Here is a 13,767-nt window from a genome sequence, read left to right as displayed (position 1 = left end):
CCTGTTGAAATGGATGAGGCTTCTTGAGGAAGCCTACTGGGCTGCCTGGGGTCAGGGATTTTGTTGAACTAATGCCTGTGGCCACCTAGCCAGGTTCCCTGGGAACTGAAGCCTCATCGGTTTCCAGGATTTATCAGCGCCGTTGGGTTCTGGCGGCTCTGGCGACCCAATAGCAGCGTGTCTGCCATGTGGGGACCCAGCTTCTCCACTTCCGCTCCTGGCTTTGCTCTCCTCTCCTTCCTGCTCCCTCGGAGCTTCCTCTCCTTGCCTTCTCTCTGCATCCCTCTTAGCTTTCGCTGCTGCCTGTGACTTCTCTATCTGGCTCACTTTCCAGGGAGAGAAGAGACTGGGTGACCGGCCACTGGACACTAGAGTCATCTCCTATTGGGCGGGGCTCCATGTCAGGTCATCCATTGGCTGGTGGTCAGCTGCCTTTTTGGTCAGGTGTCCCTCTCTGGTCCAATCAGCTGTGAGCAGAGTAGCAGGGCCTCTTGGCATGAATCAGGGAAGCTTATCCAGGAAAATCCCTCTAAAGGAAGGTACGGCTGTGGTAGACTCTGGTGTCCAAGGTCTCATGAGGACACAGAGAAGTACGCCTTGAGGTACAGTGCTTTTTCACTTTCCACTTGATGAATGACAGATCCTTGAGATTCCTGGAGAGCTTTTCTTTTAACGACATGGTTTTCAGTAGCCACTGAAGGTTAAATTGAATTTGCAAAGGAACGAGATTACTGTACATTGTGGATAGCTTTCCATTGCTGCCCATTCTTGAACTGTGCTAATACACACTTTTGAACTTGATGCATTCTGTTCACACAATGGAAATGTCTTCTTTCCCTCTCTCCTTCCTTCCTTCATTCATTTACCAAGAATGCACTGAGGAATGACAATATATCAAGTATTGTGCTAGGGCCTGAGGGTACAGATATCAAAAAAAAAAAAAAAAGTTGTTCCTGTCTTCAAAGACCTCATAACAGTAAAAGAGCTTACAGTAGTACATGGGTTTGTGAAATGTTCATCATTTTTCCACATCATTCTTCCTTCTGGGAGGAAGTGTTTTAAAAGGTGCCACAATCACACTTTTAAACTCAGTACACAGAACCCAAGTTGCTTATAGTCAGGACCCTTCTGTGGCACCGTAAATATTGCATTTGAAGGGGAGCCCATCCTCGGAGTTGAAATGTCTCTGCACAGCTGGGCTCCTTCCCTACAACCTCCCAGTCCGCTGGGTCTGCTAAGCACAGAAGCTCCTCACATTTCCCACTCTACTCGACAAGTGCAAATGCACTCCAAACACGGGAGTGTCCAACCTTGCACTTGACTCCCAGAGGGCTCCAATGTGTAAGTGTGAAAAGAGGCACATCATCATCATAACAATAAGGTCCCACTTCCCTCCCGCTCTCCCTGGGCCCAGCATCACCCAGGGAGATGGGGTCAAGGCCGAGCTCCTTAGCAGTTCAGCAGGTAGCGCTGTCCACATTTCCCTAATAAAATGCCCAGCAGCCCAGGACTCACACTCCAGCCACATCATGAATTACTTTAGGCATGAAGAATTCCAGTGAGAGGTTGGACATTTAGCGAATGTTCATGAGATTGAAGGCAAGCGGTATTGCATCCTCTCTGTGTGTCCGGCTCTCTCCACTGTCTCTTGGACTTGCTTAAGCAGTTCCCTCCAAAAAGACTATTCCTTCAGAGCTCCAAGGATGTTCTCTCCTCGATTGTTTAGTGACTTCTTCAAAAGGACATCATGGAACACAAATACAAGCAGTGTTCTCTTATTCCCGGGGCTTTATTGTTAGTTTCTTAACCCTAAACCCATAACAAGGGCTTTAGGGAGTGTGTAGGAGGTCGCAGCTTCAGGCAAGCTCCCAGGTCTTACCAGCTGTAGCTTCTAATAAAACTACTGCATAAATGTAGACTTCTGTGCTCTGCTAAAAATAAAACCATACGTTTTTAAAAACATATCAACCCAGATGTTTGATCCCACAGATGAAGGTTCAGATCTGTGAGTTTGTAGCCTAGGCCCCCCTCTCCTGAGATAATGTCCTACTGCTCGTCAGTTCACACTGGCTTGGAGCTCCCTTGGCAACAGTGCAGGGCTTATTGCTCCTTGACATTGTCATGCATTCTCCAGCACTTTGGCTCCAAAGGCAGTGGTTTGCCCTGCCCCCCATGCCGCCTCAATAGATTATGTCCTTACAACAAGCAGGAGGACTTAAGACCATTTTTTAATGTCCAGCATCTTTTAGATTCCATCCTTAAGCTAACAGAAGTTTCTTAGAATCGTGACCCACAAACATAACTTCCCTCGTTTCTCTCAATACGATGGGCTTAAACACAAAGCCTCCCTTTAAGCTGGAGTCTAAGTCCTCTTGGAAGGCGGCCAGGACAGCCCTGACGTCTCTACTTTGTCTCCACAACACAGAGAGTTACAGCTGGGTTCTAGGCATGGGTGCTATAAAAATTCCATCTCACACAGCCTAGTGATAAATCAAATCCAAGTTTATTTATGAAGCGACTCCTGCAGGGTCCCCGGCACGGTGCAGTGTTCTGTCTACCGGCAGAGGATGTTTCTTCAGGTTGTGTCGGTGTTTGCCCAGTCTCACCCACACATACTCATTCTCTGCTCAACTGTTTCCCAAGCAAAGTTGCTCCTGGAACAAACCCAGTTTCCTTGAAGGGATGCCAATGCCTGCTCCCACCCACCTTTCCTTCTGACCAGCTAGTTGATGTCTACATACCTGCTGTTGTGTTACCCAACCCACCTCCTTCCTATCACCTAGACTACCCGAGCTGCAACGCGAAAGCTAGAAATTATAGAAATTAATCTATACATCTCTAAAAGTAGTGCCCTCCATCAAAATGTGTAACTGTAGGGCTTCCCTGGTGGCGCAGTGGTTGAGAGTCCACCTGCCGATGCAGGGGACACGGGTTCGTGCCCCAGTCCGGGACGATCCCACATGCCACAGAGCGGCTGGGCCCGTGAGTCATGGCCGCTGAGCCTGCGCGTCCGGAGCCTGTGCTCCGCAACGGGAGAGGCAACAGTGAGAGGCCCGCGTACCGCAAAAAAAAAAAAAAGTGTAACTGTAGGTGTGTAGGGTTGAGAGATACATATAATCTGAGGGTTAAATATCCATTGTCTACTCAGGGTTGATTGCTCTTTACCTAGTAAAACAGCACAAGGCAAAGATCATCTTGGAATCCTAATGTTCAGGTTTTTCCACAGTTTTATCCCTGGACATTTTTCCTGTCATTGCAGCTTCATGGGGCTCCCAAGTTTCAGGTCAGTGAAACTCCAGTGGGGATACTCAGACCCACAGGTTTGTCCTTTGTAGTACAAAGCCGAGTATGAATTTGAGTAAAGCAAACAAAAAAAATAAACTGCGGGCTTCCCTGGTGGCGCAGTGGTTGAGAGTCCGCCTGCCGATGCAGGGGACGCGGGTTCGTGCCCCGGTCCGGGAGGATCCCACGTGTCGCGGAGCGGCTGGACCCGTGAGCCATGGACGCTGAGCCTGCGTGTCCGGAGCCTGTGCTCCGCAACGGGAGAGGCCACAACAGTGAGAGGCCCGCGTACTGCAAAATAAAAAATAAAAATAAACTGCAAGATCCTGGAGCAGCTGTCAAATCTCAACCTACCATGTTGGGACTTAACAGACAGGCAGGGGGAGAAGCAAAACATCAGTCTAAGAAGAAAGAAACTGGATCTTTGAAATTTTTTGCTGAGACTTGACACTCTGCTTACGAATTCTTCCATTTTCTATCACCAGTACACTCATTTTGTCATATTTTCCCCAAGATAAAACTGAACTCTGAGAAAACCTGAAACTCTGTGGAAATTTCTAGAGATGGACTCCTGCCATCCGTCTCTGGAAGTCTTCTCTCCTCCCATCCTTGATGCCGTGGAGCCCGGTTCCCACCTCTCCACCTGCCACTCCCATCCTGGCCAAAACACAGCCGAAAACCCATCTCTTTTCTGAGCTTGCTCTGACAAGTACAATTCTGCAACAATTACCATATTCTTTTAGAAACATCTGGATTAGCAGAGCACTCACAACCCTTGGGGGCAAGATCCATTACAACCGCAGATTTTCCGAGTTCTGAGCACCTGCCGCCCTCCAGGGTGGAGGAGCCGTCCTGTGGCTGTTGTTCCTGAGGGACACCAGCTCTCCCTGGGGTTGAATAAGTAACTCAAACGGTTTACACAGTCCACAAACCCTGGGGAAAGATTTCTGGTCCTGGTCTGTGCTGTCATCTGACCTCTGCACCATCTATTCAAGGGAACAAGACCTTGTGAGCATGGAGTTCATGCCTCTACATCCAGTGAAGCCTTCTCTGCCTGCTACAGACTCAGCAGAGTGGCTTAGCTTCCAGGCATCCCCACGTCACCCTGTGTTAGTTTCCGAATGCTGTTGTGGGTAGCTACCTCAAACCTGGTGGCTTAAACAACACAAATACATTATCTGGCAATTCTGTTAGAAGTCTGGACCGTTGGGTCAGTCCACCTGAATTCCTGTCTCACTGCTGGAGACATCCCAGCTCTGGTTTTTCGCCTCCTCTTTCCTGTTACCAGCATCGCCTTCCTTGTGCAAATGAGAAGGCAGAAAAGACACCCAAGTGGGACGAAAGGGAGTGTCAGCAACCACCCAGGAGAGGTCACGGAGACTGTTGCCAAGAGGCCTGCAACTTGGAGAATGTGCAGAGAAGCTGGCCAGAGGAATCTGAGGGGGAAGGGCTGGAGACTTTGTCCTGCCCATTACACTACCTCCTTTTAAACCTCCAAAGATATCTTTTTTTTTTTTTTTTTTTTTTTTTTTGCGATACGCGGACCTCTCACTGCTGTGGCCTCTCCCGTTGCGGAGCACAGGCTCCGGACGCGCAGACTCAGCGGCCATGGCTCAGGGCCCAGCTGCTCCACGGCACGTGGGATCCTCCTGGACCGGGGCACGAACCTGTGTCCCCTGCATCGGCCACCACTGCGCCACCAGGGAAGCCCCAAAGATATCTTTTTTAATAAATATTTCTAATAAAATCTGTGGAGGGCATATCCTTGTTACCCCCCCCCAAAAAAATACTGGGCTCAAATCAAGTTTTGTGCAGGACTGTGTCACTGCTGTGGCTCAAGGGGAAAATCCATTTTCTTGACTTTTGCATTGTCTAGAAGCTGCCCACGTGACTCTTCCTCCACCTGCAAAACCAGCAACATGGGGCCGAGTCCTTCTTGTGCTGCCATCTCTCTGGTTCTCCCTCTTCTACCTCCCTCCACCACATACAAGGACCCTTGTAATTACGGTGGGCCACCTGGATAATCCAGGACAACCTCTCTACTTGAAGGTCATCCGATTAGCAACCGTAATACCACATGCAAGCTTAATTCCCCTTTGCCATGTAACATAACATATTCACAGGCTCCAAAGATTGACATGGGCATCTTTGGGAAGACGTTATCCTGCCTACCACACACTCCATCAGACATCCTGCCACTTCCCCGCATAATGTGCTCAGGTGTCCCCTCCCACTTGCAAAACCAACCCCCTTCTTCAGATCTAGGAGATTCCTCCCTGCCCCTAGCAAGGCCTCTACCAGCTTTTCCTGATTAAACCTCAAAGCTTCACCCCTTGAGAACAACCCAGCTCTTTGTCTCCTGAAGCCAAATCTTTGGAAAACAAAAGAACTTTGAAGAACTCCTCAAAGGCAAGACACAAATCCCTCTGGTCTTCTCCAGGTGGGGAAAATACCTGCCCCTTTCAGGGAGGGAGAAAAGACAGCTGGTTTCTCAGCTGTCTTTCTGATAATTGCCTTCTTGGATCTGCTCGATGCCTGCAGTGTGCCTCTTCCTATCATTATGCTTGTTTGGGTTTGGGAACACATCTTATCCTCTTGAACCTTCCACCAGAGCTCACACAGTGCTCTGCACACATGTTCAAGCATTCACTGATTTCACACCAACACATGCCACGGGAGAGATTTTAGCTTTGTCTCGGCAGGGCTTCAAAAATCGTCAAAAATATAGAAGAATGTAAGGCTTTGCCACCAATCTCAATAGCCAACAAAATCCTACAATTGGAAAGCTTAAAACTTTTGCTGGGATCTATTTGGATATTGTGCTAGAACATTTTAAAAAACACAAGCCATAGAGCAATCAAAGAGAATGAAGTAGCATTTGGAGAGCGTGAAAAAGTTGCAGGCTACCATTCCAAATGTTTAGTCTTAAGGAAAGGAAAAGACCCATTCATCTAGTCAAGAAACATTTATTGAGTTCCTAGTATATGCAAGGCCTTGTTTGAAGTACCAAGTTTATGGTCACAGGAAACCTTGTGCTCTCTCTTGTTCCTCCACGGTTTAATCAGAGGGGAATTACTCAGAGTAGAGTGAGTATCGTGGAGGATGTGGGCTTTGACATGAGACAGGAGGTCAGATGTCCTGGGTAAGCTACAAAACTTTCCAGTAACTTCTCCCCCCTATATCTTAACAATGGTAATACAAATGACATCTGCTCACAGTACTTGGGAGAAGACAGAATTGCACACATAGAGTGAACTCAATAAATATCCCTCTTCACCCCTCTCGTCTCACAGAACACACTCAAAACAATCCCAGATCACTAGACGTCCAGGTAGAAAGAAGGAAGTGGCTTTCTTGTAATCCCAGGCTTTGTTTAAACTGTTCCCTGTGTCTGGGATTTTCCTAAGCCTCTGCTTTTCCACTTAAGAACTCCCTGCTTTCCTCAGCCTTTTCCTTCACACCTCATCCCAGACAATTAGTCCACCATCTCTGCATTCTCACATGCTACGGACTGAATTGTGTCTCCCCAAAATTCATACGTTAAAGCCCTAACCCCCAGTGTGATGGTATTTGGAGGTGGCATCTTTAGGAGGCAACTAGATTGTGAGGGTGAGGCCCATTAATTGAATTAGTGCTTTCTAAGAAGAAACCACAGAGAGCATTCTCTCTTTCTCTCTCTCTCTCTCTCTCTCTCTCTCTCTCCATCATGTGAGGACATCTGCAAACTACAGAGTCCTCACCAGGAACTGAATCAACCAGAGCCTTGACCTAGGACTCAGCCTCCAGGACTGCAAGAAATAAGTGACTGTCGTTGAAGCCCCCCAGTCTGGCATTCTGGTGTAGCAGCCTGAGCTGACTAAGACACAAGAGCCCTGGGATCACCACTGCTGCCCTAGTGGCCAGTGTGCACTACCTTTTCTTCAAGGCTGCAAACCCACAAGGGCAGAGCTGTGTCCTTATTCCCCATCTTACCCCAAGCATTTAGTACAGGATCTACTGCCCTGAATTGTTTCCTGTCGCTGCCATAACAAATCATCGCAAATTTGTTGCACTAATAACACAGATGAATTATCTTACAGCCTTACTCAAAAGGCTGACATGAGTCTCACTGGGCTAAAGTCAAGGTGTCATTAGGGCTGTGCTCCTTGTTGGAGGCTCTAGATGAAGGTCTGTTCGCTTGACTCCTCCAGCTTCTGAAGGCCACCTGCATTCCTGGACTTGTGGCTTCATTCTACCATCTTTGAAATTATGCTGCCATCTCTCTGGTCTTCCCTCTTCCACTTTTAAGGACCCAGGATAATCTCCCAACTGACTAACAACCTCTCTTTCATCTTCAACCTCAATTTCCTTTTGCCGTGTAACATACATATTCACAGGTTTCAGGGAGTGAGATGTGAACGTCATCGGGGCATTATGTTGCCCACTACAAGCCATAGAAGGAGAAATTGAATAAACCTGGATCTTAATTTATGATGCCTGCAACTCAGCAAAATCCTAACACCCTCTTCTTGTTGCCATCCTTTACAACCCATACCCCCAGTAAGCCTGGTCTCTAGTCTTGAATATCTCAGGAACTTATTCTGAAAAACATTGTGTAAGAGATACAACACCAATCCTATGGTGCTTGAGTTTTTTCTTGATGGCCTTTAGTCCAGCAACCACTTAATCTTCACTTGTCTCACTTGAATTACTACTGTAAGTGCAGGATAGCTTTCTGGGAAATGTTCTGGAATGGGGATTCTGCCACTCTTCTTGCCCCTTCCACCTTCCCAAGAGGACACTGCTTCGTCAGTGGGAAACCCTAGATAAAGCCCACACCTGACCTGTGCTTCCAGCAGGTTGGACCTCTAATTCTTTGTGTTTCTGGAAAATCATAGATCATCTGCCTTGCTTCCCAGTCATCTCTCCTGAAAGTCTCTCATCTGGGAAAACAGGGATGCATGCTATCTACTATTTATAAGGGAGTGTGGCTCCCTTGTTGATTTGGGGAAAAGTGAATTTTCCTGCAAAAAGCTCAAAGCGTTTTTATGAGTATAACATTTCACTTCCCACAAGATCTTTACAGAGTTATAGATAGAAGAAATAAAAATGGCGGCAACTTATAGAAGTACTACTGAGCATATTTAAAGGCAATAACTGAGATTTTTAAGTGGTCACCCCACAGAAGGTAGGTGTTGGCATTTTCTATTTGATACCCCAAATCAACCTGACATGCGACCAGTTCATTTACAGATAGATATGTGTGTGGAAACACACACACACACACATACATTCATATAATTTCATCCATCCACCAACTTACTCATTAAGGCAGTGTCTACTGAGCCTCCACTGTGTTCCCCACATTATCACAGGCACGGGGATGTGGAGAAAGTGGGTGAGACGTAGCCACTTACCTGTGAGAGTTCAGGGTCTTCCAGGGCAGAGTGGCATGGAAGCCAGCTATAGTCATACGATGTGCTGAGTTTTATCCTTTGCAGGCACTGGGTGGAGAGGATGGGAACCAACAGTCTTGGGAGCTCCCCGGGGAGGGGAAGTTTGAGCTGAGTCCTGAGGACTCAGGTAAGTTGTAGGGGGTAAGAAAGAGCATGGAAGACAGTGGAAGTGAAAAGACATTGTCATGTGAAAGGACACATGTGTGAAAGAGCATCGTGCCTTAGAGCACCCTGGGAACTCTACGTTCAGGCAGAGGGAAAACCAAGGTCACATCATCAGTGGCGTGGACAGCCACTGCCAAGGAGCTTGGACTTTACCAGTGGGGCCCCTGTACGACGTAAAGCAGGACAGGAACACAATGGGATCTGAACTGGAAAGAGCCCATGAGGAAGCTCTGTGAAAAAGAAAGGGGAGTCTATTTCTGGTTTACACCTGAAACTAACACAACACTTTAAATCAACTATACCTCATTTTTTTAAAAAAAAACAAAAACAAAAAAAGGGAAGTGGAGGTAGGAAAGACTGGAGCCATGATCTAGACTTGGAGACACCTGCAACAATCCAGATGAAAACTGATAAGAGGCTGCAGAATAGCATTTATGGGCTGAGCACGTGTGTTTGAATGTGTGTTGATGCACAAAGGTACCTGGAAAGATGTTCATTAAAATGTTAACAGTAGTTACCTCTGGTGGCAGGACACAGGGTGAATTTTTTGCTTGCTTCTTTATACTTTCCTTGGTTGCTTGAAATTTTCTACATGAGGATGTGTTACCTTTATAAGCAAGAAAAAACAAAAAAACGTTTTGTTTTTGCTGCTTATTAAAAACTGACAGTGACCCTGAGAGACTGCATATACAAATAGGCAATGGCCAGACCATGTATAAAAATAGAACGTTGACCCATATCCTGTAGCAATCTGCCCAGGAAACCAACCCCTTATGTGCAATAAACAACCCAGGAAGCTAGCCTGCTTCCTGGGTCAGACTGTAGTCGGAGGTGTAGAAACCCAGACTGTCATCTCTAGTAAAACCCAGGAAGCTAAATATTGACTTCCATAACAACTGGCTCAACATGGCCGGGACGTGATTAATAACTGACAGCTTCCCTAATTTTTGTCTCTGCTTCCAACTTAGTACCAACTAAAGAAAGCTAACCATGCACCCCTAAGCAATCACATAGGATACCCCCCTACTCATTGGCCACCCATAGCTTCTCCAGACCTATAGCCTCCAATCAGGGCATACCTGAAGCCTTCCCTTTTCTCCACTATGAAGCTTTCCCACTGCTCTGCCTGCCTTTGAGTCTTTGCCAAAATGCAAGTCACATGGCTGACTCTCTTGCTATAGCAAACTCTAGTAGTCTTTGCTTTTCTCATGTGGTTGGTCTTCATTTATTCCACAACACAATCAGTTCTGCTACAGGGGGATAGTAAAGTGGGGACAAGAGGAAAAGCTTTTAGGAAGAAGAAGCCATGGGATTTGGTGTCTACTGTCAGTGGGGTGAAGGAGAGAGAAGCAAGGAAGCCTCTGGCTTCTGGCTTGGGATTCTGAGCAGATGCTGGTGACATCCATGGAGTCATGTAAAGGGAAGGAACACATGGGAGAGGTATGTGACAGGGTCTACAGGACACAGAAGGCACACATGGTGGAGGGGGTGTGGAGGTTAGGAGAGAGACTCTATGGAGGTGTGGGGAAATCTAGGGGAAACCAGCCCGGGATGGGGAGGCATCAGGGCTGGGAACAGCTGAAGCCATCACCACCCGGAGTCCACAGGTGCCAAAGAAGGAAACCAGAGAGAACTGTGGGAGAGAGGGCCACCGAATGGGACTGTGGTGGTAGAAAGAGGAGCTCAATCCATTTCAATTCAACCTGGAGCCCACAGGAAGGCTCCACTGTCCACCTGCCTTTCCATCTCCTGTCAGTGCTTCCCATGAGCTAAACCCACCAGGAAACCAGAGGACATGAGAGACCCATTGCATCCATAATAGCCATTCTCCTGTGATGTGGAGAATCAAGAAGGGTTCAGGGAAGCTCTGCAGGGGCACTTAGAGAATACTTAGCCCAGACAGCCTGGGGATAATGAGCTCCATCTTGAAAATGTTCATTTTGAGGTTCCCTGGGAAATGCAGGTGGAGCTGTCTAGCAAGCAAGTCAATATGGCAGCGTAGAAATGGAAAGATCTGAGTTGGAGAGGTGGGTGTGGAAGTCATCTAAATATCAGGAGAGTTTCAGCACAAGTGACCTCTCCCAGAGAAAGAATGAGGGATGAGAAGAGAAGCAGGCTGAGGACAAACCCTGGGTGACCCCAACATTGAGGTGGGAAAACAGAAGAAGGGGTCAGGGAAGGTCAATGGGAAGGAGAATGGATCAGAGACCCAGAGACCATAATCAGGATGTTCATGAGATTTTTAGTCATACTTTTCAGCCGTCAGGTCTACCAATAAATTAGGGAAAGATCTAAACAAAGGTACAAGGTCAAACCAAACACAAATAACTTTTGAAGTTCATGGTCTTTGAGGGCTCTAGGGGGAAGGGCAATAAGGGAAGAGTTACTGGGAGTCACAGCATTTGCACTTCCTTGAACACATTTTGTAAAGTAGTCCCAGCAAGGGACTTCCCTGGTGGCGCAGTGGTTAAGAATCCGCCTGCCAATGCAGGGGACACGGGTTCGAGTCCTGGTCCAGGAAGATCCCACGTGCCGTGGAGCAACTAAGCCCGTGCACCACAACTACTGAAGCCCGCGTGCCTAGAGCCCGTGCTCTGCAACAAGAGAAGCCATTACAATGAGAAGCCCGCGCACCGCAATGAAGGGTAGTCCCACTCTCCGCAACTAGAGAAAGCCCATGTGCAGCAACAAAGACCCAACACAGCCAAAAATAAAAATTAATTAATTAATTAAAAATAAAAAAAGATTTTTTAAATAAAGTAGTCCCAGCAAGCCTGTTTAACAAGCTGCCCTGGAGGAACTGATTTGGCAGGAAAGATTAGGGTGACAAACTACATGATTGTCAATACAGGCGACGTCACCAGTGCTTCAAATATGAGACTCATACCCTCAGCGCGGGATGCCAATCAGTGCTTGGTAATTATTGATATTTTTCTTTCAAAATCCCCGAGGAAGTTTTAACGAACACAGAATTACACATAAATTCATGAGCCATCCAGTCGCCTAAACCAAAAGATACACTACCTGGTCCTCACATCTCACTTCTTCCACTTGCAAGTGTCCGTTTTTCCAAGAGCTCTTCCTCTCTGCCAAGCCCCCTTGTTGTGCAGAGCACAAAAGTAAGGTGCTCTCAATGTCTGTTTTCTCCATCCAGGCACAAATTAGGTTATTGCTGATGTGCAGAAAGCCAGCCCATGCTTGAACAAATGGGCGCCACCGTTTCCAAAGATGGAAAGCGGTTCACGCTAGCAGCAATCTCTTAAACCTTTTTCGACTAGTTGTGCTTAATTCCAAACCTTATTCATTTATTTCCCCAAATCCTGGGCCTCCAAGTTTGCTCCTCCCATATAGCAGCCCTTTTCTTCTCCCTTAGGCCAGGGAGTTGGCTGCTCTGAATCAATTCCAGTCCCAGCGCACTAGGAGTAGGCGTTGCTGAGGAGTAGATGTTCCACAGCAGCCCCGTCCAGTAGAAACATACGGCCAGTCCCTCGTGCTACCTTACAGTTTCTAGGAGGCACATTTAACTGGAAAATTAAATAGGTAAAATTAACATAGTGATATATTTCATTTAACCCAATATAACAATACAGAGTATTATCATTCTAATGCGATCAATAGGAAAACTGTTGATGAGATATTTTACATTATTGCATTATTACTTTTCTCATTATGTCTTCACATCCCCTGTTTGGATTGCACCTACAGCACATCTCATTTTGGGTCAGGCTCATTTCAAATAGCCAGTAGTGACAACGTGGCAGGTGGCTGTAATATTAGTGCAGATCCTGGACCCTCCTCTGGTGACCGCCCCAGGGTTCTCTCCAGCAAAAGTTACTCATTCTTCCCAGAAAAAATGAGCCCATCAGCCCATCCAAGGAGGAACTTGTGGGCTACAAAGGCTCTCTTTGTTTTGCATATATCAGGAAGTTATTAGAAATTATCATACTAAGTGAAGTAAGTCAGACAGAGAAAGACAAATACCCTTTGATATCACATATGTGGAATCTAAAAAAAAATGATACAAATGAACTTATTTATAAAACAGAAACAGACTCATAGACATAGAAAACAAACTTAAGGTTACCAAAGGGCAAAGGTGAAGAAGAGATAAATTAGGAGTTTGAGATTAAAATATATACACTACTATATATGGAGTAGATAACCAACAAGGACCTACTGTATAGCACAGGAAACCATATTCAATCAATAGCTTGTAATAATATATATATATATGTATAACTGAATCACTTTGCTGTATATCTGAAAGTAATGCAACATTGTAAATCATCTGTATTTCAATAAAATTTTTTTGAAAAGAAAAAACCTAAAAAAAGGAAGTTATTAGAGACGGCTGGTGCAGGAAGGAGAGAGCTGGCACATAATCCACTATGCCTTATTGTGTGATGAACAGCATTATCCAAACCGACGCAGGGTCCATTAAAGCAAAACACACAAACAAAATCTCTCCTGGTCCACCTGAGCATTTATTTGAAAAATATTTCTTGGGACTCGGGGAAAAGGAAATAAATAGGAACATTAGATTTATGGTTAGAAGCGCCAGCATCTCTGGATTTATGATATAAGCCGAAAGTTTGCAAAGCTAGATAAAACATGACTTTTCAAGGACATATCATTTGCAACTGTTGACATCCACAGGCAAGGCAAAGTCGAGAGAAGAACGCCAATTTCTATTTTTCCTTTTAAAAAGAGCAGATGTAATTACTTCAGTGTATGTACTTGTGTTCAGAATTCAATCAAGTGACTTTAGAGAAATCAAATACACCTTTGCTGGAGAACCAAAAGGAAAGAGTGATTCAGTGGGAGGCTGAGCAAAACACACAGGGGAGGAGCACAGAAGCAGGAGAAAATGCAATTTTAAAAGGAC

General features: G+C 46.1%; 1 protein-coding gene across 2 annotated transcripts in view; it reads left to right on the top strand.

Moving 5' to 3' along the window:
- Positions 1-13,767, top strand: part of KCNJ6 (potassium inwardly rectifying channel subfamily J member 6) — a gene marked incomplete at both ends in the record, with an annotated part of 205,417 nt that overhangs the window by 84,025 nt on the left and 107,625 nt on the right. The window contains one exon of one of the 2 annotated variants that reach the window (XM_082655411.1): positions 8,778-8,844. The exons of the other annotated variant lie outside the window; for it this stretch is intronic. Of the gene's footprint in view, positions 1-8,777; positions 8,845-13,767 lie in introns of those variants that run through there. 2 annotated transcript variants of the gene reach the window in all.

Source organism: Grampus griseus (genome assembly GCF_964374135.1).
Source record: "Grampus griseus genome assembly, chromosome: 5".
Lineage (NCBI taxonomy): Eukaryota > Metazoa > Chordata > Mammalia > Artiodactyla > Delphinidae > Grampus > Grampus griseus.
The sequence above is the reverse complement of the archived record's forward strand: the minus strand, read 5'-3'. Positions and strand labels throughout refer to the sequence as shown.